This window comes from Passer domesticus, chromosome 1 (assembly GCF_036417665.1).
Source record: "Passer domesticus isolate bPasDom1 chromosome 1, bPasDom1.hap1, whole genome shotgun sequence".
NCBI classification, from domain to species: Eukaryota; Metazoa; Chordata; class Aves; order Passeriformes; family Passeridae; genus Passer; species Passer domesticus.
The window spans coordinates 110,662,024-110,687,953 of record NC_087474.1 but is presented as its reverse complement, the minus strand read 5'-3'; the positions used below and the strand labels follow the sequence as shown (position 1 = coordinate 110,687,953).

Here is a 25,930-nt window from a genome sequence, read left to right as displayed (position 1 = left end):
ATCCATCTTCTCTGTGCCTGATGATTAGAGGGTTGTGTTCTGCATGGAATCAGGTGCAACATTCAACTGGACAGAATTGCTAGGGTGTTGCAAAACCTAACTCTGTGAGACTAAAATGCTCCCAGACTCCAGATTTTCTCGCAGTGTGACAAAGGACCAATAAATCACTGTCTTGTGTTTTGTAATAAATTAGCTGGTTTACTGTGTTTCATATAAATATGTGATGCTGCAAGGCATACATGGTTAGAATGTAGATTTTATTTCAAAAGGGACATTTCTTTTGTCCTACATACTGACTTCTGAAAATTACCCATGGCCCAGTTTGTACAGTTTTTTTTATTAAATACAAAGAGAGATACAGTTCTGGTAAGGCAGTGAAATCACCATGAATTATTATTGCTGTTACTATATCTAATAGCTGATTAAAGCGAGTTTTGATGATTTCTAAATATTGCCATAACTGCTGGCATTCAATATAAGAGAAATGAACTGAGGAGTGAGGGAGCTGTGGTAGCAGATAAGAAACTTGGCTGTTCAGTGAAGCTCCGTCTTTGCCCTGCAATTTCCCCCCAGTTTCCAGAGGTTTTGTGGTTTTAGTACTTCTGCAGAGCTTTTCAGACCAGTATTCAGTCTATAGCTTTGCAATTGTTTGAAGTTATCCTTTTCAGAAATCCTGTTGTTCACTTCTTTCCAGAAGGCTTCTTCCTGATGTAAAAATCTAATAGCAATTGATTTTAAAAAAAATCTTCCAAATAGGTTATGGAAGGAGCGTGGGAATCAAGAAGTCTGGTTTCTGTTACCAGTGCTGATGAAAGTTCTTTGGGTGCTATATTCTCCACATTAATTACATTTTGATTGCTATTACCTGCTGCAAAGCACTGGTATCAGAGCTGTCAGAGGTCTGATAGTCAGAGAGGCAAAGTGCTTCATGCTTCCTTTACCATCACTTGGATTTGAGAAGATTTGATCTTTATGTTTCTAAACAGGGATCCAGCACTGCCAGAATATATATGTTGCTGGAATATTAGTACCTGAAAATCAGTGATGGAGACATCACCAGCTAAGTCAGGGTTACCAACACACCCTTGCAGAAACATATGTTCTCTTAGGATTAGCCCTTGCAAAAGCACCAGGGGAAGTGTAAAGTGTTTTCTGACACTAGCTGCTTTGACACTCCAGTGGCTGCAGAGCTGCCTTTCCCACAGTAGGAATAGTCAGCATCCAGGCTTTACTCCTTGAACTCTCGGCACTTGGATTACTCTTTTGACAAAGGGAATGATCTCATTATGTAAAGCCCAGATACTGAAATAGTAGGTTCCTTTTGATAAAGTTATAGAAACAGTAAAACAGCATAATGCACTAATTTAGCATCTCATAATTTTCAGAAATGTATTAATAAATTAGCTAAGCATACTGTGTCACAGTCCAGTAATTTGCTGTCTGGTTAGAAGAAGTCGTATAGCCATAGGGTGAAAATAAGATGGAAAAGGTCATGTGATTAAATTAGCTCCATTCAGACAGGCATTACTTACTGGTTTTTTGCTATGATTATAGAAGATCAGCATTAACTCAAGCAAATATGATTAAGTTAGTGACCCTCAGAAATGGAAGTTAACCTCAATGATAAATGAAAGGTTACTGTCCACTGCGAGCACTCCACGATACGCTGCTCTTGGTTAATCACATCTTTCACTTTCAGCTACAAAATCTGCATTTAACTGCCATTCAGATTATTTACAAAGGAATGCACATCCTTAATACAGGATGCAAATATTAAAACTTATTTTCCTTTTATTTTTGACTCACACTGTTTTTTAGTAGCATAAGAAATACCTACTCTGGTCCTAGTGCTCATTCCATTTAATATTCTATCAGGTTTGTCACTATTTTCTTCTTCTGTTTTACAGGTTCATCTGAGAAGTGCTGTTTTCCATGTAATTTAATCTCTTGTGTTTTCTATCACTACATGGGGAGGTTAAAAATATTAACAACAGGTTAAAATTTTGGTCATATGTTTCTCCCTTTTTAATGTTGGGTTTACATTTCATATTTTCATTTTGTAGACTTTCTTGGGAGAATAGTTTTTTCTTCTGCTGTGTCCTGCCAGAGTCTAGTGAAAATCTAGGCTTAATTTACAGGGTATGATTTTCACAATATATCTCTTGTATTTGTCTACTCAGGGGGAATCTAGACTTCTATACTCAAATCAGTTCTATTTTTCAAAGTTTTTTTTAATACGGGTGAGAAATTGCAGTAGTCCAAGAAGTTGTAATACATTATGAGTCTCTTGATGTTATTTTGGTACTTGTGAATTTCCTTTGAAGGAAATACTTTTCTGTCTTGCATCATCTGAGATTCAAGAAAAATGTATATATTGGACTAGCTAACCAGGAACAAAACTGAGCAGGAAAGCTCACTGTCCTGTTTCATGATTGATGAGTCACCAAAAGTTCAGATCTAAGTTTGCCTGTCTTCATCTTCCCCATATCCCACTGCCCTCCAGAGTACCTGTGATCAAGGATTTTGCCATTGGAGTTGATGATCTTAAAAGTCTTCCCCAGCCTTCATAATTCCATGTTTCTCTATAAATATTCATGCAGATCCTGTCTGTGACAAAGGTGATCTCCATGCATATTTTAGCTGTTTGTTGTAATTTTACAAAGTTCCGTATGCTTGTTTTCTCTTTGGTGTTGAGAAATGTCCACATTGCAGACTTTACAGTGAACTCTGAAGGAGTTCAGAAGGAAAGACAGTGAAGGACTTGCTTTTTTGGTGCTTGTTTTGCTGTTGGATGCTTATCAGAAGTTAAATCAAAACAGCTGTTTTAAAAATCAAACCAAACAGACTGGTTTGTATATTTAAGACAGCAGCAAGAAAGCATATTTAAGACAGTAGTTAGCAAGGAAAAAACAAGTAGTTAAATAGTTACTTCGAGTTTTTGCATTTTGAAGTGATATCATCCCCTCAATTTTGAGCAATCCTTGAGAAACTGAATTGAGATACTAAGTAAACCTGTCACATCCTACTTCTTTAGTATCAACTAACAAAATATTAATGTCACAGTTTCTCCTGCTCTCTGCAGGCATTTGTTTTATTGGATTATGTCCTACAACGGTTCTGTCATCTTTACAGAAAAAAGTCTTTGCTTTCTTTATCTGTCCAAGGTCAGTAAGAAGGAGAATGCTAGTTTGTATCATGTGCATGTGAGTCAGGAATGAAATGTTAAAAGAGAGGTTGAATAGACCAGCAGATGTCCTAGAAGTTCAGATGCAGATAGTTTGCCCTTGCTTTAGCAAGTGAGAGTGATTTGACAGCTGTACTTTGTAGTTTCTTCCTTCTGGAGCATGTGATCATACTTTGATAGCAGCCCTTAATCTATTATTAATGTAGTTGTATGTAGATCAAAACTGAAGAGCCTTGGTCATGTCAGAAAGTAACGCAAGTCTATTTTTATATCGTTTGAGAATGTGAAGGAAGTGAAGTGCCAGAGTACTGGCATCCGGAATTTTATACCTCTGTCCCTCTTTGCAAGCTGTAATCTGAAGCTCTGTAAGTGTACATGTACATGTGCTCTGCACAATGAACTTCTCAGGTTTTTGTCCCAATACCTAGTAAATAAGTGCTTCCTTAGATTCTTTTCTGTTTGTTGATTTTGAGCTGTGGCTTTTTATCAAGCTTTGAAGAAGAGACTTTGAGACTTTTTTTGGATGAAGTCTTGCTAACATCTAGTTGCCAACATTTTGATGATAATCCACGTACACCAGCCACCAGTTAAGGTGGCTGATGTAGTCCTGTGTTTTTCTCTAGTAACATCACTATTACAGACTATTGTAGAAGTAATGCAGTATGAGTGATGTTCACTCTGTCATCCTGAAGTGGGCTTTTTATGGGTTTGAGATGATGTATCAAGCTATAAAACTTCACTGCAAGAAGAGCACATGGCCTGCTATGACCTCATCTTCAAACAAGCTTTTGCCCTCCTTTTGCATTAGTCAGTATCTCTGCATGGATGATCTTTAAAAAGTGAGCAATTCAGCTCTGCACATGGCTGGTTTGTAACTCAGCAAAACTTTTTGGGACAAAAATTTGGAAGCTGGTGCTAGTGTGCCTCAGGGTGTTTCATTGTGCTTGTAACAAGTCTCAAGAGGTGAGGCAATTACAGTTCTGCTACAGGAGACAGCTGAAGCAGCATGTGGACACCAGATAGCAAGACTTGAGACAAATGACTGAACTGGTAACAGTCAGTGGGCTCTATCATCCCATTCATGTTCTGCTGCTTTCCTGCAACACCAGCACATTCTTGGCCACTAGGTCCTTCTTGCAGGAACTTCATTGCAAGACAGATGGACACCATATGCACTAGTTTTTGAGTATGCTGGTTAATTTGGATCCCAAACCCTCTGGACATTGGGATGATCATTCTCAGTTTCACCTGAGAGCCAGGATGAAGTCAGGTTATGCACCAGGCTACTGGCACTAATGGGCAATCCTGGTTTCTTCAGTTTAGCCATAAGCTGGGACACAGCGGTATGCTTCATCAAGGAACAAATGTGCCCTCAAAAGGAGTAACTAAGGAAATGTCCCAGGAGGCAAACCAGTGAAGGAAAATATCTGTGAGACAGAGGTAGCACTTCCAGTAGACATAAAAGCATTAATCTGACATCCTCATTTGACAGTGCCTCAGCTGCTGACAAATTTCTCTTACAGCCTAACATCCACACATATCCATTCAACCAGAAAAATAATTAGCTGGTACCACATGGACTGTAATTTCTGGTGATACAGCAGCAAAGGTACTCTGTGGGAGGAGGAGTAACTGTGATCCTTCTCTTCTTTGGATGCAATACCCACACACCTTGTCACAGCATTGTGCCAGACAGTCACCCTTCTAGTGTTGCTGAAGTGGAGATGCTTACAGCAGGAACTTGAGACCTGTCACCTGTTGTGGTTTGCTGTGGTAATGTAACTTATTCTTTTTCCAGCATAAAAAATATTTGAAGAAGGTGGTGGCAGAGGTCCACAAAAGCTTCAGGATGGCCCAGATTTGAAGTTGCAGCTCTTGGTGGTTAACTCTGTAACATAATGCAACGAGACATTCTGTTATTAAATTCTGTCTTTGCAAATCTAATGGAACAGGACTGTGTTATGTTTCCTTCACCATCTATCAGCTCCACTACAAGACAGTGTCATATCTTTTATTACTAGTGCTGGAAAATTCCTACAGTAGCTAATTTACCAGTGACATATAGACATTTAAACATGTCAGCTGCATTTTTTTCCTTCTTATGTGCTGCTTGGAGTTAATATACAGATGGCATTTTTATGCTTATATCTAATAGCTATTAAATTTTCCTATGCCTTATTTCTTTTGAATGTCTCTTTACCAAGCCAGTCAGCTTTTCATCTCTGAAGCTAAAAATAAATGTTTATACAGAAATCAGAAGAGATTGAAATTACGGGTTGATTCACAAACAGAAAAAAGAAATTACACAGCTTTCATTAATTATTCCATGGATACTTTTGTTTGTGGGAGTGGTGCATTCAGCATCTGGTTTTTTTCAGTCCTGAAGAAAGTTAAGTAGCTGAAAACAAGAGATTAGAGAGAGACAAGCCAAAGTTGCACATTGCATTTAGTCATAGGAAATATCACTTCTTGTATTACAGTGAAAGAGGGATTGCATATCCACAGCTGGAATTTTTGCTACCCTTTATTGTAGCAGCAGCAGCTGCCATTTTTCTATTCCATAGCATTAAACCAACCCATAATTTTGCAGCAAATTCTGCCAGAAATGTGCATGTGAATACTGATACTCTATACTGAACCAGGCCTCAAAATCTTTTTTCATTCTTGGCAACAATGTTAAAGGAAATGGCATTTTCACGTTGGCCTGGAAAAATAATGGTAAAAAACTGTAATCTTGTGGCATTTTCAGGTGTTAAATGAGTTTATAAGGAGCAAGAAGGATGAGTAGTTCCCAAGAAAATGACACTGCAGCCATAAGAAAAGGAAAGAGCACTGTACTTTGAACCTTTCAGTAGTCCTGAAGTTGAAGATAATGTTCATTTTCAGAAAATGCATTTTTCTTACCTTTACTTGGTTATATGTGATAACAAGATTAAAAGTGTGATAGATGAATAAGCTCCCAGAAGTAGAGTTGATGCAGCAGTATAGAAAGCTGCATTTCAGGAAAAAATTCTAAGGAAGATTTTAAAAAGAATGATGTTTCACAAAGAATATTACAAGCTAAACTAGAAGCAGAATTCTGTATCTTAGTATATTTTTCACATTAAAGAACTTGAGCTGAATGTGTCCCTCAGCTATCAGGTGTTCTTTTTTTCATGTATGTGTGGCTTGCACATAGTGCAGTTTATTTACTCAATGCTCAACCTTCATCTAAATATAAGAGCATTGACTCCAAGGACAGAGAATTCCTGACTATCAGTACTGTGCCTTTCTTTCTTATGAAGGTTCTTCCCTTTTGTTCCATTCAGATAGATGCAGCACTATTTCAGGCACCTAATGATTACTCTCACATATGCAGTTATGCCAAACAGATCTAAGATAAATCAGAGCTGCAGAGGAACCTCACATTCAGGCAACTATTTGGTAGATAACTTTCAGCAAAGAAACAGACCATCTTTGTGAAGAGACCTGGTAAATTGCAGAAAAGCTAAATCCAGCCAGCAGAACTTATTAAGAAAAGCAGCCTACCATGTCAGTTCTGTAGTACCCGTTTATTTTGACACAACTGTTTTTCTTTCCATAACTGTCAGAGAGTTCATGTTACGTGATATTTACTCATTATACAGCTGGCAGTTAATAGGCTATTTCTAAAGTCGGGTGGCTGTATCTCATCTTTCAGCTAGACTTAGTCCTCAATCTTTGTCCTTTTTGTTTGCTAAACCCCTCACTTTGGAGATATTCACAGCACTTGGTGATACGGCAAAGCTGCAGTGTGTTTTCACAAAGATTATTTTTTCTGTTGCTTGGAAAACAGTTAATTACTTGAAGATCAGTTGTGTAAATGGTATTTTCACCTCAAATGTGTTCATATATTTTATGCCAGCCAAGTAGAAACTGAATTTTTAATAATGGAGTTGAATGTCAGCAGATGTACAGCAAAAAGAAGAGAAATCCAAAACAAATCAATTTATAATGTTTCATAAACTTATGTAATGCAACAGTTAACACCTGTCCTATTAGGAAGCCAGAAATCAAAAAGTAGAATGTATTTTGTATGTTCTGTTAGAACTACAAGGGCAAAATATAATGGAAACTATATATACCAACTGCTTTGTGAAGAGGAATACCTTGACTTCTCTGAAGTAGCAATGGTTATTTATTAGGCCTTGTTTCTTTGCTGTGATTGCAGCAGAGTTGTTACTTGTCTACTGAGTCTGAAAATGGCATAGGCATTTGTTTGTAGTTAACAGAAAGACGATACGGATTTTTTTTCTGATTTTTTTTTCTCCCCCATGTCTGAGGTACCATCTATGTACAAATTCCTACCATATATTCAGACCTCTAAAGGGGAGCAGTGAAACTCATGATAAGCCTTTTTATAATTCTTGGTTTACTTGTAGCCATTTCTATGATAAGTTTGGGCTATTCTGGACATCAGAGGTATCAGTAGGTAAGCAGATACAAGCTTACAGAATAATTTAAGCTGGAAGGAACCTTGTGAGGACAGCTGGTCTCATGACACTTATCCCCGCATCACAACATCATATGGAAATCATTGGGTCTGTTCTAAGCAAAATGTCCTGTTACATTCAGAAATGCATTTGATAGAGCAATCACAGGTGTTTGGAATCTGGCACAGTAAATCATTCTGACAAAAGGTAGGAGCAGCTGTGATAAGTATTTTGTAAGCAGAACATCCAAAGATATTTAGAAATAATGTAGGAAATAACCTCAGCAACTTTTTGCCCTTCCAAATGACCTTTCAAAAATTTTTTGAAGTTTATGCCTCACAAACAGTACCTTTAACCTTTACTTCCTCTCTTTTCTAATTGTATAATGAGGTTGTGTCATCAGTTTACAGCTGACTTACATTGAGCTTTTTCACTAAATGAAATGTGAAAAATCTTATCAGTTGTGTTGCAGTTATTCAGCAAGTCCTCTGAATGTGTTCAAGGAAGCTGTTGTGAAAATGTGCTGGAAAGAACATCTTTTCATCCCCATGGCTCTGGACTGGGTGTATCCTGAGTCTGAGGTCTCCTCCAGAATGACCCCTGCTGTCACTATGTAAGCTGATTTGAAGGAGCAAATGCTATGGGGCTCCAGACCCAGATCTTTCCATGTTCCCTTTCCATGAAACCTGGTTTCACAAAGAGTGAAAGGAATTGTATTAGTGCAATTCAGTATAGTTTCAAGATCTGCACAAGAAGCCAGGACCCTAAATTTGTTTCCAAGTCTCCTGTTTTACCTGTAGTTGTTTCCGTTCTAGATGGAAAAGCATCATAGATACTCTGTGGTCATCCAGTGCTAAACTGGAGTAAGGATGAGACAAAATTTCTGTGCTCTAAATTGTGTCAGACTCTCTGACACTGGCAAATCTGTCTCAAGGCTCGTTGGACTGCCTGAAGGTTTCTGTAAACACTGAGCATGGTTGTTGCCCATGCAGTAAGTCCATTGCATCACAGCTGGGTTGTGCATGCAGAGCAAGTGGTGTGTTCATCATGGTGGTTGTCAGATGTTGGGCAGATCTTGGGGCCTTCTGTGGCTCTGTGCTCCTGGAAATGGGTCAGGTGGGTCTGTGTTCAAAGGCAGGCTGAACATCAGCTTTTCATTCACCCAGTCCCAAAGCAGGTGTGTTGTGCACAGAGGCTATTTGATTCAAAAAATAGTGAAACAAATGAGTGGTAATCACTTTAGAGCAAGAAACAGTTACTGTATGTTTGCATTGAGGTATATTGAGAGTATTATATAAAGATTATACCGAGCATGATCTAAGATCCCAGACTCATACATTGTTTTCCTTCTAAGCCTTTGATTTGATAGTTACCCATCTGTTCAATATCTCACTAATCAACAGTAAAGTTGGAAAGTAATACTAGGCACTACTAATCTTGCAGACAATGTTAGAAATCACAGGACTCAGCCACGGAATTCAGGATGTCACTATTGTTTGTTTAATTTAGAACATAATGACCAATTAAATAGCATATGTATATATGGGTATGCTTTCCTTCAGTGATCAACAACACACCATCATGAATACATGGTAAATGTTAAATTCCAAATGTCTTTAATAATTCCTTGTAGATAGATTCTCTTTTTCGGTCGTTCTAATCATAGGCTTAATTTGAAACTGGAGATGGAATTTTGAAGCAGCTATTTGTGGCAACTGGAAGTAATATGATCACATTATTTCTTGTTGAGCCTGAAGGTGCTACTGGCCATTGCTCTGAAACCTTTGTTATTATTTGAAGAAGAAAATTACACTCAGAGGTCCTCCAGGGCATACTTTAGTCAGCACTGGATGTTGATATGCTCATAAATGTGTAATCTACATTGTGATCTAGCAATATGTTAATGCCGAGTTCACAAGATTAATTGGGCCACATGCTGTCTTGTGGTTCTGCTAATACGGCTTTGAGTAGCATCAGCATTTTCGTGCTTTTAATTTGCAAATGACCCTTGCATGGCAATACATTATGTAAGCAGACATCTCACAAGATGTTTTCAGGGTCCGTCATCCAGACTGTGCTGCAGATTTCCTGCATCTTGACCTGCCTCTGCAATTTGCCCCCAGTTGCTATAAACCCATTAAAGACCAACATTCACTGACCTTTAAAAACTGCCCTATTTAAAATAAAATACATAACTCAAGCAAATTTGAAAATAAATCCTCTGTTAAAGGATATTTTTGACCATCTCTTAATTATACATATGAGAAACCATTTTCCATTTTATAGCTAAATCCCCAGATTTCATAATCCAGCACTTGATATTTTCTTCAACATTAAATTGCAGCATCTGGAAAAAATAGCTACCTTTGCCTGCAGTTGGTGTGAAGAGGTGGGGAAAAGAAATTTAAAAACTACATGTTAACTATATAAAATATGAACTGTGTAATTTTATTGGGAGTAAAAAGGCTTCATAGGAGAAAATGCATTTTATTTGTTAATTGGATTTTTTTAAAAACGAAAATCCAATTCAACATCATAAATTTATGCCAAAATACTTCAAGACAGACTTGATATTAAAAACTAATATACTTTAGACATAGAAGAACCTCATTAGAATGTTGCTATTAAAGAGAAAATAAAACTGCAAATGCCAGATTCACTGGTACTCTCCAACTGCTTTGTGATGCTTTTGAGATTCAAACTAGCCATTAACTGGACTTAACTACCCAGTTAAGTCAATTTTATGTTAGTTTTCCACTGTGAAAGCAGAAAAACACATCCAAAATGTATTGATCCAACTGTTTTGAATGAGGTATCTCAGAAGTAAAGCCTTTACAACCAGCCTTTAGCTGAGATTATCTTTGTCCACTGCAAAGGCAGTGGAAATATATTTCTGTTCTGTTTCTAAAATCCTCTCATTCTGCTCCTGAGGAGTAAGAAGGGAACTTTCTCTTAATTCCTGTGGAAAAAATAGCCAGCTTAGTCATGGAAGGCCTAAATCACATCTCTGTATGCATCCCAAATCCACTTTAGCCCTTTAATACAGGCACAAAACTCTGGAAGTAAGACCAAACACCAAAGCTTCAGCTTAGGAAGCACATTCTTGTGCTTTACTGTGTCTCACAGCTGGATTCAGTGTTGGGTTTCCTTTTTACAGTATTACTAAATCAGCAAACTCCCTTCACACTCTATCTCAGGCAGCAGAGTGTGGGTAACTCTCAGTAATAAGTCAGTGATGATTGTAAATATGCAATTCTTAGCCTAATATGCACTTAATGGGGGGGGGGAGGTTTTGGTTTTGTTTTGTTTTTTTTTTTTTTCTAATTAATAATACACAGATCATATTCTAATATGATACAGTGTGATCCATTCTAAAAGTCAAGATTGTTTTCCTGACGTTTCAGGCAAGGCATTTGTGAGATGCAGAGGTTCATAATATGTCCCTTGATGTACCACATTAAATTACATTCTTATGCAGCAAATGGAACTGAATTTGAACCTTAGGTGTGATCAGCATTGCACAACTCATACCTTGTTTATGTCTGCTGCTGTCTTTGGCACTCTCATCTGTCTAAAGATCAGACATGTTTCTGCTGAAATCTGTCACAGAGGGTTGTACTCACTAACTTCTTACAAGTCTTGACTTTGGAATAAATCAGGCAAGGCAGGTACAGGGTGAGCAGATAATATCTGCCCTTGCTTTGTAAAGCTCCTCAGCCTTACCAGGATGGGCAGCTCTATTTAACCCAAACACTCTTCCTTTAGGTTCTTTTACTTTCAGTTTAATTTGGTTACAAAAATCGTTGATGATGAGTGAAAGCTAAGTCACAAGATAAAGGTTTAGCATGTTATCTGTGTTCTTCCTCCTTTCTACTTTTATTGGCTGCCTCTTTATTGGTTATGTACTATCAAGTTTTGGCCCATCTTGGGTGGCTTTTTCTTGAACTTGTAATAGTGTAAAAATGTCATTAAAATGCACCAAATTTGCATGGTTACTTAATACCCAAATACCTGGTTCCCACTGAAATTCCAGCAGAAAAATATACAATTTATCCTGCACAAAAATTTTGTGTACAGTAAGACTGCACTTTTCATCTTGATATGGAATGTCAAAATTATACATTTATACAACTTTGCCAAGTTGTATAAATCAGTAAAAAACCATGTGCACAATGTCATGCATGAAAATTTTGCTCCTGCTATTCTGATTATCACAGCACATAAACTTCTAAGAATGTAGGATCTTCAGACTAGAAGGCTCATCAAATCTCATAACTTTCTCTGTAATAATGTCATAAAATTGCTTTCATGATGTTACATGTACTGGGAAGCCTCCTCTGCTCTGAAGTTTGGTTCATATATTGACCACTTTGGTCCATATTTGACTACTTCCAGCACACACACTTCATAAGAAATTCTTTTATTTATAACAGGATTTATGTGTTCTCTTTATCTCCAAGTTATTAGTTGACAAAGACATAAAGTTCTTCCTAGATATAGGTGGTCTTCATGTGTCTGTCCTGTGTCATATCTGTATGTGCCCTAGGTGGAACTCAAATTCAAGCTCACATGAGCTTTCTGAAAATTCTCCTCTGCTAAACAAGGTCTCTGCTCTGGATAACCCAGAACCCCTTCTTAGTATCCAATCCAGTTCAAGAGAGTTTTGGGCTTTTTTTTTCCAATCTGAAAAAGTGCAGATAAGCTACTGCCAGTGCCTTGTACCCTGACAATTTTGACATTAATACTTCTCTGTCTCCGGAAATGTCCATCCTGTTATAGCCAGGAATTGAATTTCTTTCTTTAAAGCTGCATCATATTGATGGATTATTATAATCTGATGATAAATAATATGCCAAGGTCTTTTACTTCTTTGTTAAGTGTGCTTTCAGCTAGTACCAGGAATTCTTGATACTAGAAGTGTGTAACTTTCTATTAAATGACAGGACTTAGAACAGGAAGGAAGACTTACTTTCAAATTGTATCCCATGGCTGTGTTAAAATTTCTGCCTTTGTTGAAACCTTTCCTGCATGTCCTGGGATGAGTTGGACTTCCTGTGTCTCTCTGGAACAGTGCTGTGTGATACTTTACATCAGAGCACCAGCATGGATGTAAAGTCAGTAAAAACTCAGGCACAGGGATGATTGAAACCACAAAATCAGCACAATTAGTATTCTTCAAAAATAATTTCTTCTAGCTGTGAATTAAGGTTATTACCATAAGGTTCAATTATTACATAACTCACCAAGCAAATCATCAAAGATGTGAGTATAATCATTTGAGCCATACAACATAATATCTGTTCTGCATGTATAATTTATATTTCTTATGCTGTTTCTTCCTGGTCTTCATGCTGAAAAGAGCTCCTTGAACAAGGCTATGTTTATATGTTTTGATCATGGTTAGCATGGGGATAAATGCCTGTAAGAAGAATGACTGCCATGAGTAAAGGTATGGAAATTAACATATAAATAAAATAAAGTAAAATAAAGAAAATAAATTTTAAAATGGAAATTGCCCCTGCATGGTGGAAGCAAACCTCAGAGTCCCATGCTGGAGGAAGCAAATGATGCACCTTCTCAAATTCCAAAAGAAGTGTCAGATGGGATGACAGGTCCACTAGGAAAAGCTTTTAATAGAGTTATTGAATCAGAATGGTAGTGTGTGACTGGAAAATATTGAATGTAGCCCATGTCTTCAAGAAAAAAAAAACCATGAGCAACTGTTGTCTTATATAATCCTACTTTTATTCAAGACTTTAGAGCATTTTTTTTCCATCAAATAAATTGGAAAAGAGATTAAAAGTAAATCATATGAAAGTAGATTTTCCAAGGTTGGTCATGCTAAATTAATAGGATATTTTCATGTAAGTATAAATGACTTTCTATGCAGCAAGAATGTAATTGGTCAATCTGTCTGGTATTCAGTAAGACAGCAGGTGGAGTACCATTTGGATGTGTATTACTTAAACTGGGCAGGATGGCAATTATTACAGAAATGGAAGCACACGAAGTGATCTAAGGAGTGATGGCAATGCTTAGTTATATTAGTGGCAAAACCCTTTTTTTGACATAGAAGCTTCTTGAGTATCACTCTAAAGGCTGATCTGCCATTATTCATAGTGTCACAGAAAAACCCAGAAGTGTGCTAATGAAGTTTACTGATGGGTAGCAAGCATTACAAGTATCCTGGAGGACAGAGAAATGAGGATGAGCTGGGGACAAAAGTACTGGGGAGGAGATGGTGCAGTTTAATAGTAGAAAGAGGCAGTCTCAGAGAATGCCTTTTAGCATGCACAGTATGCATAGTAATTGCTGTCTAGGAGACCAAGAGGTGGCATGGCATGCTGGTTGGCAGAGGTGTTCTTTGATATGTGGGTTCTTAGAGGTTATAATCACTGCTCCTGCAGTCCTGGGTCTCTGCTCAGACATGGAGGTTTCACAGTGATGAGGAGAAGGCATAACTGGTTCGTTGAAGCAAGTTGCACTGATTCCATCTTTGTTTGTTTAGCTGACAAGCAGTCTTCCTCCAGATAGTCTCTCCTGTTTCTCCTGGCTGTACATACACTCTTGTGGTAATCAAAAGCTAAGTTAAAGGTAGATAGTTTGACAGCAGAAAATAATTGTGGATCTCTGTGGCTTTGCAGTATTTAGATTACTCCTTTGAACTGCTTGGAATCGTTGCAACACAATGCAAACAAGAATAGAATAAATCACTGAGTTGTACAGTATATGTATGCTGAAAAAATGTTGTGTGATCAAAATATCTTTGCATTAAAACAGCAGAGGTTTTTGCTAGCATTTTTATGTGACAAGCAGTTGCAATTAAACATTGCAAATTATATAGAGCATAGCTTTAATGGCTGAGAAGCATTTCTCCAATGTTTAGCTCCTTGCAGACAGTTCAAAATCATGCTTTCAAGACAAATCTTCATTATATACATAGGAGTGATTGAATTCCCAGACATAAGCCAAGAAACAATCTTAATAAACATACTGCCATGAAAATGGCAGAAAAAAGACATGGAGAATTCTAGTGGCTGGTATTGAAGTTGAAAATGCCCTCCTTAGATTATTTTGTAATCATCTCCTTAGAGTAGAGGCACTCTTGCAAGAAAAAAAGGGGAAAAAAACTTGAAAAATCTTCAAACAGTCTCTCTCTACTTACTTAAATTGCCACTGCTGTTTTTGTAGGAACAGACCACAGACAAATGCTATCACTGTACTGTGGATGCTAACAGAGACAATAGTGAACTCATTTCCCTTCCTTTAGTGTCAGTTCATATCTATTGTAGATACACAGATTACAGTCTTAATTATCACTTTTTTCCTGCCCCTCAGGGGTGTGTATGTGTATAATTGTTGTCATTAGTACCCACTTCTTCATGTTCTTCCCCCAGGTCTATCAATAGCTCTCTACCTAAAGTGACATTTTTTGATTGGTAGTTACTCACGACACTTTAGGATATATTTTATCCCTTCTTTGTGTGTGCTGAATAGCATGGTAGGGTGAATTGAATCTTGACATTTTGAAGTGAAATAGGCTTGTTTTCTTTTCAAATCCCTGAAGTTGTTTAGTGAAATGCTGAAGTCTAGGCTTTCTTTTATTGATATATAAATAGAAAGAAGATTAGTTTTGAAAGCACAATGGCTGCTTACAAACTACAAAACGGTAGAAAAAAGGGACAAGCATACCTTGATTCAGTTTTCTGGGGTGGGGGTTGTGTACAGGAGGGGAGAAAGGAGAGAGAGAAAGATTCAGAGATGAAAGGAGATGGCTCTCAGCCTGATATCTCCATCAGTGAAGTGTGCTGAATGGAAGGTGTGGTAAGAAAGGTCAGTCCTTGCAGTTCATTTAAAACTTACCTGAGCTGTATTTGCATCTGATTCAGAAGAGTGATTGGATTGGAAGTTCCATATCTATACATCATCTTCAGCCTATTATTCCATGTATGCTGATTTATTCTTTTCAACTTTCTTTCATCCTAAGTTACTTTTATTCCTTTGAGTTCCCTTAGTTCTTTGTGATCTGTGATGCTCAGGTCTAGTAATGGAGATAGCTACAGTATTCAAAAAGATTATATGAAAACTTCAAAGGATACCTAATTTCTGAGGTTGCTTGTACCTGTACTGCTTGTAACTTTACTGCTGCTTTTATGGAGTGGTTTCTCTGCTGTTATTGACCCAAATGCTGCCAAGTTAAATATTGTAGAATTTATTGAATTTACTTGTTGATAAGTATTCTAGTCAAAAAAGAAAATCATAGAATCGTAAAATGGCTTGGGTTGGAAGGGACCTTAAAAATCATCTTATCTAAACCTCCTGCCATGGGGAGGGACACCTTCTACTAGACGAGGTTGCTCAAAGCCCCATTCAGCCTGACCTTGAAAACTGCCAGGGATGGGACATCCACAGCTTCTCTAGGCAACATATTTAAAAGTGCTTCACCACCCTTAGGTGGTGAATTTGTTCCTAACATCTAATCTATATCTATTTTCTTTCACTTTTAAGCCATTACCCCTTTTCCTACCACTACACGCCCCAGCTCTCTGTACCTCCCCTAGGTAGGGGAAGGCTGCAGTGAGGTCTCCCTAGAGCCTTCTCTTCTCAAAACAGCCCCAGCTCTCTCACCCTGTCTTCATAGGACAGATCCAGCCTTCTCATCATCTTTGTGACCCTCCTCTGGATTCACTTTACAAGTCCTTCTTATGATGGGGATCCCAGAGCTGGGCACCCCAGAATGGTGGGTGTGGTGGTTTAAGTTCAAATTGGGTGGAAATAATAATTTTGTGTTGGTTTGTTAATTTATGGTTTTGGTTTGTTAATTTAAGATTTTTTTTTTAATTTTGAGATTTTTTAAATTAATATATGTTGATGAGTGTGGTGGGTTTTTTGTATTGGTTAATTATTTATGGGAAGTTTTGTATTATATTTCTAAATGCTTCTTGTACAAAACTGTGACAATGGGTTATGGGACTTAAAATCTCACGACTTGCCCAGTGCAGTGTAGTGATTATTTTCAAATGCTGAGTGTTGTTGCATACTCAGAACTGAGCTACAGCTTCCCTTAAAGACTGGAATCTGCCAGTAGCCTTGTACACCAAACCATAACAGTTTTACTCATTTGTCAAGGAAATACATTTTGGTGCTATCTGAAACAGGCAAAATTTTTTCAGCACAACAGTTCTATACTGTTCAATTAGCTTTATCTACCTAATGATTCATCCATCACATACACACAAACATTCCCACAGTGTATAAACACAGCATGCATGAGTAGGACTTTACTAACAAGAGCTTTTTGCAAATTTTCTGGCTTTCAACTAACTGCCAAGCATCTTAGAAAACTACAGAATCCCAGGAACTTTAGAAACACCTATAGATAAAAGAGAAATGTGTTTACACTAGAAGAGGCCTCTGATGAGAAACTTTATCTATGCCACTCTCTACCGCAAATCTGTGGCCAATCCCATCAGCACAGCTTCAATTCACACCCTTCATGGGATAAAGCAATGAACTGATAGGCAGTACAATTCCACCTTCACAGAAAATCAAGAAGATTTTTTGTTTATATTTGTACTGACACAAATCACCTCTGAAAGTCTTAAAATAATACCATGGCTCTGATTGTGCCATTCTTTGAGGATACAACCAGTTAAATCATAAAGTCTCCAAAATTTCTGAACAATAAATAAATGCTTTTGACTTACCTACTGCAGTGATAGATACCTAAATTAGCTTTCTGCAATGCAAAATACTTCCTTCAGAGCTTTCTGTGCACTTCTTACCAAGACTTCGGGTTTGTAAATCACATGTCCTAAAGGAATATGAAAGAATGTGTGGAAAATTTTGTTAGATTCCAATAATGCTCTTAAAATAATTGCTAAGTAGGATGAATGAATAATTTAGGATTGTAAGAGAAGTTCAAGAACATACAATACCAAATTTTCTCATTAAGAATTTGAGGTACAGACTACTGAGATATGGCAAGCATTTACACACATAGGTCCCACTCATAGTTAGTTACCAATGCAAGATTTTCAGTCATTATCCTCAAATGTCAATGGCAGAGCAGATTTAAATATTTTTAATAGACTTCTGTGAAGGAAAAAAACTATTTACAATTCAGCAATGTCCTAGAGCACATTTAAGTTTATGGAATAAATTAGTTCAGTGGGAAAGGTTTTAAAAAGAAGCCATATGCATCATCAAATTAAACATGTAACGGTAAAGTCAGTTAACTGTCTGTTTGCATATAATGTGAGTTTATAGTTGGAAAAGGTTGTTTAAGAGGTTGTGTAACAGAAATACAGAAATCCTTGTTATAATTTATTACCCTGTACCATTAGTCTTATAACGCAGAAAGATACATGTACACTGATCTGTATTATACATACGTATGAAAATAATTTGACAGATCAGAAAAAAAAGACATTTTTAGCTGTGATCTAGACTGCCAAAAATACCTCTGTTTATTCAGTTAGCTTCCATATTTAATTGCCTACCTAGTCATCTGTGGACATAATGTTGGCAGACTCTGTATAATATGATAGAGCCTCATTTTAGGTGTGTAATGAACTTGAGTTTCATAAGTGGAGCTTATATTAGGTGACATTTTCCATGTTGAGAAAATTGCATTTCTTTGAGAAGAAGCTTTAAGGCAAAAGACTAGAAATCTAAGTTAGTTCTGTCAGTTATAGCAAAACATTTGCAATGGCTCACAATTAGAAAGCAAGCTGAATGTTTCAATGGTAGATTCCCCCATACTAGGCTAAAAAGACATTATCAGTAAGTATTCTATAATTTCTCGAACTCCCATGAATTCTGTCGATTATATCTCAAAAGACTGGCACAGGTAGAATCAAGAGCCTCTTGAATGACTCAGGAAATAAGACATGCTTTTGTTGCACTCACTGTTTAAATTAGGGAAAAAACAAATCCCAGAAATCTGTGTTAATTAGAATCCACTAGACTGTTCTTCATAAATTTCATCTCAGCATTTAGAGTGGAAATGTTGAAATAAATTTTAGGCATCATTCAGAAATAGGAGCATTTCGAGCAAAACCTTCAAACTGGATGTTTTATTCACAGTTGTCTCTTCTGAAGACCATTCTCACAGAAGTTAAAGGTCTCTTGATTAGAGCGTATCACTTAGAAGAGCATGAAAATGCCAGGGATTTAATTATTGCTGTTCAGTTGCCACAGCAATTGTTGTATATTTATTTCTCTTTTAAAAGTAGGGCAAGGAGAAAAACACAAGTAAGTGCATGCAATGTGCTCAATGTTTTTCTCCTTCTTATGAAGCTACAGAAAAGTCCTGATTAAGACAACTTGTGTTGGTTTCTCCAGCTTATTGTAGCATGATCAGAGTGAGGAAGTTTATAGAGAGGGAGGCCCATCTAAAGCCCAGGTAAAATAGTTGCAGTGATTTTTGTGATGCACAGAGCAAACCTCACCACACAATCCCAAAGATTCTGGTGAGAACACTGGTAGTTTTCATACTTTTAAGTCTGGTAGGCTGACCCTAGGGGCCAATTCAAAAGGCAAACAAAAGCAACTCTGAATAGTTTACAGAAAACCTTGTTATCTCTACCTCCAACACAGATACAAACCAGATTTTACAATACTCTGACACTTAGAGATTTCAGTTTTGACACAAGAAAGCTGAGAGCATTCCCTATATGTTTATTTGCTTTTCAAATGAAGGTTCGGCTTTCCCATTTTCCCCTGTCTATGGAAGATTTCATGCCCTGAGGATGGGAATGGATTTTACATCATTCTAGATGCTCCCAAGGGAAGAAGCCCCTTCCTCTTCTTGCTGTGGCAATGCTTGTCACCGTACCCCTCCGAGTGGGCGCTTGGAGTCCCCCTGGCTTGCTGTGGCACAGTGAGTGGCGGGGGCACTCTCCCATTCTTCGGGAGGGCGCCTGAGGCTTTCGCCGGTTACAGGGGAGACACTGAAGTGATTCTGGTAGAAGGAGAGAGTGGACTCCAGTTGGGGGAACAGTCCAGGTTTATTAGAAAGCTCCAAACAGGCTTGCAACCTAGGGGATCCAGCCAGCTGAAGACCCAGGACTGAGCTGTGCAAGGGATTATAAAGGGGGGAGGGAACAGGGGAGGGGCTGGCCCGCCTGCCAATGGGGCTGCCAGAGGCGTGGGGAGCAGGGAAGTAGATGTCATGGGGAACCAGTGGGTGCGCTTCAGGGGAGGGAGCCCGGTGCCTGAGCCTGTCACTCCACACCCTTGGTAGAAGTTTCTAGAGGGAGGGGATGGGCTGTGGAGTGATGGACAGGACACAGGGGCGGGGTTGAGGGGATGACTAGGCTGTTTTTCAGGGAGCAGAGGGAGGAGGCAGGAGGCAACAGGGGTGGCAGAACCATTATAACAGGGGACAATTGGAACAGACCAAAGTACAACTTAATGCAACAAAACACAACACAACAAATGCTGAGCCAATGGAACACACTAATTACACGTGAGTGCCACCAGCATGTGCTTGTGCCTCTTTGATTTTCTTTGAAAGCCATCTTGTCTTTCCATTTACCTGGAGGAGGAAATGTTAACAGTGTCAAGTGTTGCTACTTAGAATTTAGAAAGAAATAAGTTCTCCTGTCATGCAAGTTTCTGTCTTAATTTGCTTGTGTAAAATCCATCCATTGTTGTTAGACCAGTTCAGAAACACAAAAGGCTTTCAAGTGGCTTCTCAAGATTCTGTGTTGCAATCAATCTCATAACAAAGTGGAAGAATTCAGTTTAGAAGGAAATAGTGAAAGAATTCAACCTAAAAGGGCCAAATGAGCATCTGAGTTGTAAACCTCTAAAGTGCTCATAATTTGATCAATCTTCATTCAAAAGAGAATGATGAATGGGGAGAGAAATTTCGGAGTCAGGCACAGGTACATGAGCAGGGTCTGAAACACTGGGCATTGACTATTAAAGGAAAAACTTAAAAATAGGTACAGTAAAAGTAAACAAATAAATTATGTGTAAATTGTACCAGTAATTTCTATTCTGCATAAGTCAGCTAATACAAGCATAAAGGGAACAATTTTTAAATTAAGTTGCATTTAAAATAGAAGGGAAAGCATAATTATACTATGAAACTGATTATACTATGAAAAAGATGCTGCTTGAGCTAAGATTCAAAGGTGCACTGGACGTCTTTGTGGACTTTTAAAATGTTTAGAGGTAAACCTGTTAAAATTCAGCTGTAAATACTGTTTAAGAAAGCATTTTGGAAGGCATGTAAACCATGGCGTTTCAAAATTCAGAACAATCTCTTGCTGATAGGGAATTGGAAACAGTTTTTTCCACATTTTCATTTCATGGCATCTCTTACACTTTCCCTAAAACATCCAGAAGTTTATGGAAGCAGGGTATAAGAACAGTTGGTCTGAGGTCTAATCCAACATGGCAATTCTTACATTATGATTAATGAGGTTCCTTTATCAACAGCTGTGATTCTGACCTTTTTGGCTCTGCTGCTTATCTCCTGATTTATACGTCTTCATAACCTGCATCTAATTTAAAATTAAATAAAAATCTAAATAACTTCCATGCAATTACTATAGCCTTTTCAAATATTTGCTCATTCAAAGAGTTTATTTACAGAACCTCAGACAGTACATCAGCAGCACTCCTCTAAAGTATAATACTACTATTAAGATTGGCTTTTTACATGCAGGCATTCATTATGGTATGTAGGAGAGAAATAATATGCTGACACAACCTCTCTGCATCTAAAATTTGGGGACCTATTGTTAGAAATGTGCATCTTTTTTATTTAATATTGTGACATGGTCACATATATTCAGAGATTTCTTTCCTGGTTTGTAATGGTAGTGTGATTCAGGACATGTTAGCTTGATGTGTTATAAAATGAGCCAGTTTATCTTTAGTTTAGCCTGTGATCAGTGGGGAGAGTGCTTTTCCTTTGGGAGCTGAATGCAAAATAACTGAAGCAGATTGAAGTTGGCAGTGACTAATGAAGTCTTGTGAAGGAGTCAGGAGTCACTGGGTTACTACATAGGATGGATTGAGAAGACAGTAACAGCAGCCTCTTTGTGGAGTTTATGCTTTTTTTCCTTTTTCTTTTTTTTCTGGCATAATCAGTGCTTCTGTCAAGAAAATCTCCTCAAAAACAATTTAAAATTCCTGATGTATGTCTCTGAAACACAGACATGCGCACACACATTTGTTACAGTGGAGATAATTTTAGGCTTCCATGTTTAATGAGCCAGCATGGTTGCCTAAAGGTGTTCTACATGTTAATAATTTTAATCAGTCACACAGAATTTATGGAGCTGGAATTTCAATTGAAATTAGCACAAGTTAAAACATCAGTCATTTATTTCTCTGAGAGCTCCCCCTACTTTGCCCGTCTGATAATGAGCCCCGTTGTCACAGAATCTGGCACAATAAATCAGTTCTTCCACCGGCGCCACTGAGCAGCCTGGCATGGGGCTTGCACACAGAGCATAACTACTGGGAGCAGCAGGCACTGCAGTTGGGTTTGCCTTTGCTATACCTCTAAATCCGTGGGCACAGAGCTAAAGCTGAAGGAGTGTGCCGGCCTGGCCGAGAAGGTACTGGGAAAGGGGCAGGGACAATGCCAGCCAAGCCCCTGCCTGCAGCCTGGCAGCTGACCCAGGGCAGGAATCACTGCAAACTGCCTCTGCCTTAAGCCCGTGATTAGATGACTTGAGTGGCTGCCTAACCTCAGCTGTGTGCAAAGCAGGGTAGAGGAGGTCAGGCAGCAGGGAGGGAAGCATACCCACCTTATGCAGTTTTTGGAGAATTTAGTTGGGCTTTGTGCTACGGGTAGCGCTGATGCAAAGTTACAGCCCTCACCACAGTTCTTGGAAATTTTTCAGCAATGTTACACAAAACTGCTGTGGTGTTACACTGTATTTCTTCTTGAAATACTTGATGAAGCCTTTTGTTAAACAAAGTCTTTAAGACTTGTCTTTTTTTAGGATTTTTCTTTTTTAGGCTAACAATACTTGGGGGATTTTGACTGAAACATTGTGAGGCAAACTGATTCAAGCTCTCTGCAGTCTAACTGTCCCAGCCTGTGTGCACAGAGTGCAGCAAGATTTGTGTTTTCCACCTCATTAAACTGACAGCAGAAATTAGTTTGTGGTATTAAAGACTAAAAAGTTAAATTACAGCTACACATGTCCTTTATGCAATGGTGTGTGTGAAAGATGTTTGATTTTAATGTTTGCTATAATGGAGAATTTAAATTGCAATGTTTGTCAAATCTCTAATCTTTGTTTCAGAGTGGAATATTAATTATGCTTTTAACTACGAGAGGTAAATAAAATGAGCATCCACTGCCTGCCTAAGGGTAAATTGCAGATTACTGACAACGTGACGTGGCGCACTAAATGTCAGTTTTGTCAAACAAATTTAGAGGAACAGTTAAACTATTAGCTTCCTGTTGTTACAGGGGTGTTTTTTTGCAATGAATGACTGTTCCTAGCAGCAGGGGCACTGTACCATATGGAACACTAACAGAGCTAAATCGAATAAGCGAGATGAATGAGGAGATAGCACTACAGACGCACTCAATTAGTTTATAACTGACTATTAACTTCTGTTGGTGGTTTTGAATAAACAATAGATTAACCATTACACCCCTTCTCTTTCTTTATGAAACCAGTTGAAAGACAGTACATTGAGGGCACACAGTGAAGAAGAAACTGAGCAGTTTCTTTCTTTTTATTTTTAGCTCCTGCTTCTTAATAACTCGTGTGGTATTGGCAGTACCTGCAAGTAACAAATGCATTAGATCCAAGAAGCAAATCGCAATATCTCACATGTGGTTATGCATGCAAAATAGTTCTTCAAACTACCAGGAGTTACTCTGCCTGATTTTTTTTTAGGACCTGGTTTATTAGCAGAGAAGCACTAGTATGGCATGTGAACCTAAGCCACTCGTTGCAATTTATTTGGCAGTTAAAGGAAAAGTGTTGTGATAGTGCAGAAATAAAATATTATGAACGTGTCTGCCAATCTGTCTGTGCCCCAAACTACTTTTAGACCTGAACTACTTGGAGCAGGTAAGAAGTGATGCATTAATGTGCCCCTCATTGCTAGAGTCATTGGAGTCAGATTATTTCCTTCTAGTTTAAATCCTAAATAAATAAACATAATATTTTACTATCCCTGGCCTCCATTGTAATGTATTGGAGAGAGATGGGAACCTCCAGAGAGAACTGAGCTTACATCTTACATACTGTGATATTTTTGCCTGTTAATTAAATTTAAAATTGTTAGCAAAAATACCTAAAGACCATTCAAGCTGTTTCATGTCACACTTTCACATTAGGTGTTCAAACACCTCATTAGTGAAGATCTTACCACTGCTGAACCTGAAATCCAAAATACCAGGCAGAAAAGGTGAGCCGGGTAAGTTAAGAGAGGGGCACTAGATGGAGGGGATAAAATAATAAATACAGCAACACACGATCAGCTCCCACTCTGTCAGTGAGAGTGATCAATAACTGCCATAAGCCTTGTCATCATGTGATTGCTTAAAGTTCAGTACTTTCAGACATAGTCCTGAACAGAGCTTAAGTTGCAAACTTCTCTTTAAATTCTTAGCTAAGTTGAAAATCCATAAGTTTGGTTTGAATCATTGTCCCAGTGCAGTGCTGAGGGACATGCTGCCCATCTGTTGGATCATCTTAAATGAGGAATTTACAGATACTTGGAGACACTTTTAAATGTCATCCAAATTTTAGCCTTCTTGCTGTTTAGCAATTAGTGCTACTTAGTTCATTATACCAGCAGGAGAGGTAGCTGGGAGATGTTGGGGAGCTGTGGACCCAGAGCAGATCTGGAAACACAGTACCTGGGGAGCACAGGACACTAATTCATAGAAAAGTTGAATCCATTAGATGTACTGCACATAAATAGAGTTGTTTCAAAATGCAAAGCTTCCATTCCTGCACCAGCCCTCCATTTAGGTGATAACATTCATCCTGCTGAAATCCTTTCAACTGTCGGCTGAACGGAACAGTCTTCTCCATCTTCTGTGGAAAGAATAACACTGCTGTCAGCCTACTGCTAACTTCCTCCCAAGATCCATGTTACTGATGAGTGAAGTGGTATTTGTCAGTCCCCTTACCATACATTTTTCACACGGGGTGATGTAAGTTTTAATTAGCAAAACTCCATTAAATATTTAAAACTCCTCAGGTGAAAGGAGTGATATTAGCAAAGCGGAAGAATAGCATGAGAGTCTTTTATTGTGTAGGAACACGAACTTCATAGATCCTAGTGGAAAAAAATAAAGAATTGGCAGAGACAAATTCAGGCTGGAACTGCAGAGGGGCAGTAAGTTGTCCTTGTCAGATTCAAGCCACAATATTAATACATTCCTATCTGTAGGTCTTGTGACATGCAAAACATAATTTAACAAGTTATGCAGACATTTCTATCTGCTTCTGACAGAGTAATTTTTTTGCAGTTTTCCCTGCACATGGCAACAATTCATAACTTTACGTAATTTCTGAAATCAGCTGTCATAGTAGAGAAAATACTGATTTACTGCCATTTTAAATTCTATCCAGACTTATGTCCAAGTGTCCACTCTAGATATCTGTGTACCTTCTTCAGCCTGCATTTCTGAGTCTGGATTTTGGGAAAGCTCTTATTTATCTAGCTTCTTGCTACCATAGCTTCTTATCTAAATTCAGCTAGAGTCTCCTCACCTGTAATTCACATATGCCAAAATACTACTTCAATGTCACTGCCCACTCTTACTGTTGCTTATAGCGTTGCAGTGTTTTAAAGGAGGGCACTGTTTAAATGGTGAACATGTGTCCCTAATGAATTGCACAGATGTCCACTCATCTGTTTTCAAGTTGCTTATTTCCTTGCTGTTGAAGAAACTATCTCAGTACTATTTTTTATCCAGTGTTTGTAAGCTTAAAGATGACTAATGACTGTTAAAAATTACCCCCTGGTGGAGGGTAATGTCATTCCATGCAGTGACTTGCATGAAACCACATTACCCTCGGTCGGGGGGTAATTTTTAATTACTCTAATGTTCTTGCAAGTACCCATGGTACAGCACTGAGGTCATCTTTTCACTGAGAGGATTCCTTTACTTTGTTTACTAAGTGACTGAGTTTAATGGATGCACAAGAGGTACTGCTTTTACATTTGGTCTCCAACAAGTAAGTTAGCTAGTGGAAGCCTGGTAACCTCTTGAAAGAGTGATCCTTTCTCCAAGGGCAGGAGTTCAATGTGCTGTTCTGAATTCCTTGTTCACGTAACTGTCTGCTGA

The 25,930-nt window shown here is 38.1% G+C and overlaps 1 protein-coding gene across 12 annotated transcripts in view; it reads left to right on the top strand.

Moving 5' to 3' along the window:
- PTPRM (protein tyrosine phosphatase receptor type M) overlaps positions 1-25,930 on the top strand; it is a 441,163-nt gene that overhangs the window by 305,826 nt on the left and 109,407 nt on the right. The window lies entirely within an intron of this gene.